Here is a 7180-nt window from a genome sequence, read left to right on the forward strand (position 1 = left end):
GAGTGCTTCATAAATATGCATGAGTTACTTGTCAATCTCGCCGCGCCGAACAACAGTGCAACGTTGTTTACGTTTTGCACGTGTTATCAGCTGTGTGCATGCATTGTACACATGGGATTGATGTAATACTCAGTAGATCTATGTGATATGAATACATGTACACGTATCATACGAAAGTTTGAGATAGTTCATTATTTTTAAGGCTACAAATAGACATTTCATTGTTGGGAAATTACTGTAACATGCATAGGCCTATAGTTATTTCACTCAATGTGCATATCTTGGTTAAATCTGTGGGTATGATGTATACCATCATGATATATGAAAGAAGGTGCTAATGTACCAAATTTCAAACTTCAAAACAATACAGACTAGTTTTTCCACTTTATTCAGATGGAATAATTAATATACAAGTTTGAATGATATATTTTATATTCTTCTTCATCTACACATGTAATTACATAGAGGTAATTTGTCTTATGGGGTGTTGCAAGAAAGTTACGTTGCAATTGATTGCAAATCGACTGCAACTTTGCAGCCGATTCCGATCGACTGCAACTAGCAATCAATCGCCAATTTGCGTTGCAAGAAAACGGCTTGCGATTGAACGCAAGTTGCAGCTGATTTGCAGCTGTAAACAGGGTCTGCAGCACAAGACTAGCCGAAAAAGCAAAATATTGGCTTGCAATAATCTTGAACCTGGAAGAGAGTAAGTAGAAAATATTCATTTTTCAGACAATTCTTTCTCCATTATGTATGTTTTCAGAGAATTTATATATTATAGACCTATGCCAGGGAAAAAATTATTTTGAAAAGAGTGAAAATGTATCTTCATCGCCGGTCGAAATTTCACCTTCAACAAATTTTCTACTGCACACTTTTAATCCCAGTCCCACACTTGACTTTTTGTGTCGGTAATGCACGGTTGTATCAACAACACGGCATGTCATTGTCGGTGCAGTGCTGTTAAAAATCACCCTGAAGCAAGTAAATGTACTGTAGTGTAGGCTCTAATTATGTATGAAACATCGAAAATGACCTTTAAAGATAATTTTTGTTCCTATTGGAAATGATTTTTAAGTTATATCGGTTTCAACGGCGAATAGCCATCCAGTAAATAGAAATTATAAAGACTTTAAAAATTCCATTAGTTTACCTTCTATTTTTTTTTCCACAAGAAAAAAAATCCTCTCCATTTGTCTCTTAAGAGTCTGTCTAACGTTAACCTCCCTTTTTAGGACTTTCCTTGGCCTGGCCTGGGATAAAGTGAAAATTTTGCTGTTTCGACTTTTGTCTTTGGAGGATTAAAACAAAAATTATTATTTATTTATTCTTATTTTTTTAATTTATTTCATTTCATTTTATTTATTTATTTATTATTATTTTTTATTTTTTTTTGGGGGGGTTCTCCAGACTCCACATATCTCGCCAGACAAGAAAAAAAAAAGAAAAATTTCTTACGGGCAGATTGCACAAGAGATTCTTTGCAAGGGCAGTCTATTTGTGTCGTTGATATGTAATGATGTGCCGTATGAGTCACATTTTTAATATCCATCACATATAAATATAAAAAGATATACATGTAAGCCTAAATTTCCCCTAAAATAATACATCTATTTTTTAGATTCAATATGTAGGTCTACTATGCCGGGGGGGGGGGGGAGGTACTTAGATTTGGTTTGGACAAAGGTGTGCGGCTGAAGGTTTGAAACCCGTACCCATATTTACAGGTCATTTTGGCTAAAAAGGGGCCCATTATTGGGGATTCATTACAGGGGCGGATCCAGGATTTCCAAAAGGGGGGGGGGCACATTTTCGCCTGGAAAACTTGACAAGTAAAAAAAAAAGAAAAAGGTTAATGCCCAAAATGTAAGATAATTTTGTATTTGCACCTAAGACATTGGAGTAGAATGTGGACCCATGTTTAAGGCCAGTATCTAAAAATTGGGCCATGTTTAGGGATTTTCCAGCATAAATCCATACCCCATGTTTAGGGATTTCTTCCAAAAAGGCGACCCATTCCAGCGGCACATCCCCATATGCATTATTTCGTGAGTAACCCCCACCCCCCGGGCTACTATGTAACTGACTCTAGTCTTAACTTGATTTTTATGCAAGCACATGAGATGCTATATAGATGACAGATTTTTTTTTTTCTCTTTAAATTATTTAATGGATGATTACAATGCTTTTCCAGGTGCTTACAGTAAAAGGGTGTCTCATTTGGTGCACCATTAGGTGCATCATTATTAATATTGAATGCATAATCATAATTTTTTTTACATCCTTTTACATCAAGTACAATACTCGGGGGGGGGGGGGGCATATGGTCCCCCTTGACATTTTTCAGAATAAATCTGCCACTCAAAATTGTATTACCGCACCATTGACTGACGTTTTACTTTCAAGTCTCACGCAACTTTTGAGACCAAATTTGCAATTCCCAGGTACAGGGTCAGGAAATTTTGCAACATTGTGTTTGTTTAAGTACATGTCAGACAAAAACATGATTACATGTAAAAAGTCAATATTCATAATTGGGTAATTTTTTTATTGACAATAGTTATTCAATGTCACTGATGAACTATGTGTTGAAAATAACAATTAAAAGAAATACATTTAAGAAGTTAAGAAAAAATATTAAAAAAAAAACATGAAAGGAATTCATTTTTATACCAGATTTTTAAAAGTAAAGTTGTTAGGAATGCTCTAGAAAGGAATATCTACACCAAAGTTTAGCATTCTATTACGAGCTTTTTTTAGTAAATTAAAGCGAAAGGTATGATTTCATAAATTTTTTAATTGCACCGCCCATGGATGAGGAACCATAGTGCCCCTCCCCAGGCCAGAAGCGACTTTAATCAAAACACCCTGGGACTACTATAATGATTAACACCCTGGCAACTGAGCTTAACTTGTATATTAATTTCATGAACATGTTTTATCTCTTTGCTTTTTGCTTTTAATTGCTTACTACAGTTATGATGCCAAAGAAGTCTGGAATAAACAAGAAACCTCCGAACCACCATAACTGTGTCTGCTACAATGTGTGTTCTTGCAACCAGCTGATTGATTCATTTTGTCAACTCTCAAATGGTAGGTTACATGTAAACTGTATTATTAATAATTCACCATGATCGTAATGCGGATGGGGGTGAAATCTGAACACATTAACCCAAGGATAATGCAAAATGAAAAAGGCAAATACAAATCTCTATCTTGACTTGGACTTCTCAGCAATGAAGACACCCCCATTGATGGGGGGGGGGGGGGGGGGGGGGAGGGGGAGGGGGTGGTTGTTGTGCTCATCCAATGTGTACTGTATGAAATTGTGAATTTTGCTTTCATTGATTTAATTTATTGCATATTTTAATTTCCATGATTCATTTATTTGGGGAAAACAATCAGTTTTCACACTTTAAGATTACATCATGGCAAATTGCCAATTATTATGGTCTCAGGAGTAAGCCACTATCCCTCTATCATATCATCTTGTCGTTGCAAACAACGCCCTTACCAGCAGGCATAGGGGCATTTCTGCACTGATGGGGTGCACAAAAATGTTTTGCTAAGGGCGTTCTTGCACTGAAAGGACAAAATTTGAACTAACCCAAGCTATGTATGGTTATGGGCTTGCATTATTTCCTATATTATTATTTTTTTATGAACAGGTTGATTATCAGAACTGAATTCAGAGCTGCTCCTGTCTGTAGTAACATCTTATTAGAGTGGACTTCAGAATGAGGGTGTTGCTGGTTTAAAAACTTCACTCCATGGAGCTCTCCAAAGTCATCTCAAATTAGACTGCTTCTGGAAACCAAATTTGTTCCTTCAAGCAGAGAAGCTTGTGGCTTTCCTGACTGGACTTCTATGGATTCTTCTTGCCAACATTAAGGACTGTGGGCTGACATTCAGTGGTAAAACACTTGATGAAGATGATATGAATTTTTATTTGATATAAATGAATCTCAGAAGTAATTCCTCAGGAGTAAGAAACAATGAAAATTAAAAATAAAAGGTCCATCAATAATGAATGTCTTGAGCAGTGTTCTTTTTGTGCATAGATCAATGGATCTTTTCATTTCCAAGCAGGGATGTAGTCAATGCTGACCTCGAGACAACATTTTGCTGGCCTTGGTCCGAGTCACTGTACAGAATCTATGGGAAGTTCTCTCAAGCTGCCTCATGACTCGGAAGAATCAGCCTCGACCTCATCCCTGTATGCAAGTGTGATATATATCTACCATGCAATCTCATGATTAAAGAGAGAGAAACAAGAGAGCTTCAGATTTTGAAGTGTAGCAATCTCCTGAAATGTATGTTTTATTTGAAAATCAAACTAAAATAACTTAATTGGGCATGTTATTCATTATGATATTTATGAATGAAAGCATTGAAGCAATTTGGTGCTCTTGCAAAACAAATTCTGAGTTGTATTTACTGCAAACCCTCAGAAATATTGATAAACATTTGCCAGTGCATGAAGTGTTTTAATGAAGAGTGGCTTTTTTGTGCCTATGGAGAATTGATATTTTTTCATACAAATTATTTCAGAAATCACAATTTGAATATTCCATGACCTCTGATAACAAGAGCAGAATATTTTTGGTGATTGACACACTTTAAAATGATATTAGGAGAGAATGTAGTGAAATTGTGTGAAAATAATGGCATAATTGCAGAAGAGGCCTATAAGATTGAAAATAACATTATTTCAAGTTTTTCTTGAAAAAAACCCATGGAAAATTGAAAATGGCATAATTTACACAATTTTTCAAAACAAAATACAAAAAGAAAATTTTTGCAGAATTTTTAGTACACAAGCCTATGGACAATCAATTGAACGTAAATCAAACGCAAATTTTGCGCATCCTCCAAAATCTCACATAAGTTACGTTCGATTTGCAATCAATTGCAAAGCTTGCGCTTGATCTACGTTCAATTGATCAAACGCAACTTCTTCTTGCAACAGGATTGAACGTAACTTGCGTTCAATTGCAGATTTGCGTTTAATCGGAGGACTTACGCTCAATTTTGGGAGTTGCGTTCGATTTGCGTTCAATCGCAAGTTTCTTGCAACACCCCATTAGTATGGGTATTGAAAATTAAGACTCATAAATGTAAACTCTCATTCTTGTGAATGGATCACATCACGGTACATTTTACTGTGGGCACTTGTAAATATATCATTTTCAATGTCTTCTTCACATATTTCACTGTCAGAGAGTATGACAAAAAGGGTTGAGAAGTACATGTACTTTGTACAGATTAGTACAGAGCTGTGAAAGGGATAAGGAAAACAGAATAAAAATCATTAATGATTTTTAAAAGTAGATAGAGTAAAACGATAGAGTAAACGGACCGAGCTGCTCAATGGGGCGATTATTTTTTTTACAAGTGTAATAAAAGTATTTGGTGCACATCTCACATTTGCACATTTTTCATAGTTTTCATGAAATGTTAAGGGAAAAAATGTGTTTTCACAACAACTGATCGGGAATTTGCCCCCCCCTTCCCCCTTGCTGCGTACGAACATTCCCTGAAGTCCACTTAAACATATATCATTATAACAGAAAATATACATGAATATAAACATATAATCTTTCTAAGACATATATAGAGAGAGATTGAAAAACTTATTAAAGAAAGAAACAAACAAATTATGCATGTTATGTGCGATTTCAAAATCTCGTGTACTAACCCTTTTATTGCGATGAGGCAAATACTTGTGTATATTAATTGAGATACAAGTTTTTTTTTACTATATATACAAAGGGGCGTCGATCCTTTTTTCAGATTGGGGGGGGGGGGGCAAAATCATGAATCAACTTTCCAAAGGCGCTCGATCACACAAAACAAACTCACACACACTCATTTGTATATATATATATATATATATATTTCAGCGCGAGCTGAAATTTTTTAGTATACTGACCTGAAAACAGGAAAAATGTGCCTTTTAAAGACTGTTTGTATAGTAACTCATGAGGAGAATACATATTTCACTACACAGATAATGCGAGTGCCGAGGGCGAGCTGAAATTTCTTTATATTCTGACCAGATAGCTTGATATCTTATATGCATTTTGGTACCGATGATTAAGATGGGTATCTAAAAAAGACAATAGATGCGAGCGCGAAGCGCGAGCTTAAAATTTTAATATTTCGATCTGAAAAAAATGAGTTTAATGGACGTTTTTAAAAAAGAACAAGATTATATCCAACAAAAGATTATTGCAAATCGAAGCGGGACTTCTTTTGAGGTTTAGAACTGAGAACGGGACATTCTATTCACCTATGTAATTATGAAAAGTATGGGGTTTTGCTACAGAAATGGTGCGAGCGCGAAGCGCGAGCTGAAAATGTTTATATTGCAATCTGAAAAGCGGACAATTTGAGCACGATTTTAAACAAAGAACGAGTTGTGTAGCTCAATCTTGCTTGCTGATTTCTGTGTAACATTACCATCTTATTTTATTTTTGTACATGCGGAATTATTGGGGGAGGAGGGGGTGGGCAAAACGATATATGATCGACGCCTCTGTATATACAATGATACTACATCATGAATCATTCGGAATACATCACCAATCCAGGTTTATATATTATCATTCAATTTTCATGTACATGATGTATACATCATGTACAGAATTTAGTATATATTGTGATGCTTTTCACTAAATCTAATGCAATTTGTAATGATGAGTAATTTTATCTAATTAATTTGATGAAACTGGATATGATGGTTATGACCTGAATTCAGAAAGAGATCCTTCAAGACAGAGCTTTGGAAATAGTTCTCCTGTTTTACAGGTATCGTTATCTTTGTTTTTAACTTCTTCCTGAGTGATCAGATAAATAATATTTAACTTAATGGAAGATGAAAATAAATCAAATTTTGTGGCGTAAACATTTAAACGTTAAAACAAAGATATTGACAAACTGTATTAATACATTGAAAATGATATTTAGTGGTTTAAGGTCTAACGAATATACGTCTGGTTGCGTAATTATACACTCCCTGTAATAGCAACGGGTTTTAGCAAAGTTTTGGACTAAAATATCGAATCATCTTCATAAAACACTTTAGTAGCTGTCTTACACTAAAGGCCATACAGGTGGCACAACGTGGAATGTGTAAAGAAGAAAAGTGACTGACCTTTTTTATTAAAGCATTGGA

The 7180-nt window shown here is 35.1% G+C and overlaps 1 long non-coding RNA gene across 2 annotated transcripts; it reads left to right on the plus strand.

The window, feature by feature from the left end:
- Nucleotides 1-653: 653 nt before the first annotated feature.
- Nucleotides 654-4030, plus strand: LOC135157307 (uncharacterized). Of its 2 annotated transcripts, XR_010296317.1 has the most exons (3): nt 654-709; nt 2980-3096; nt 3672-4030. It is a non-coding gene; the product is annotated as an uncharacterized LOC135157307 (long non-coding RNA). The 2 variants fall into 2 exon arrangements; XR_010296316.1 differs by lacking the exon at nt 654-709 and having other exon boundaries at nt 1450-3096.
- The last annotated feature ends 3150 nt before the right edge of the window (nt 4031-7180 follow it).

This window comes from Lytechinus pictus, chromosome 17 (genome assembly GCF_037042905.1).
Source record: "Lytechinus pictus isolate F3 Inbred chromosome 17, Lp3.0, whole genome shotgun sequence".
In the NCBI taxonomy this organism is placed as follows: domain Eukaryota; kingdom Metazoa; phylum Echinodermata; class Echinoidea; order Temnopleuroida; family Toxopneustidae; genus Lytechinus; species Lytechinus pictus.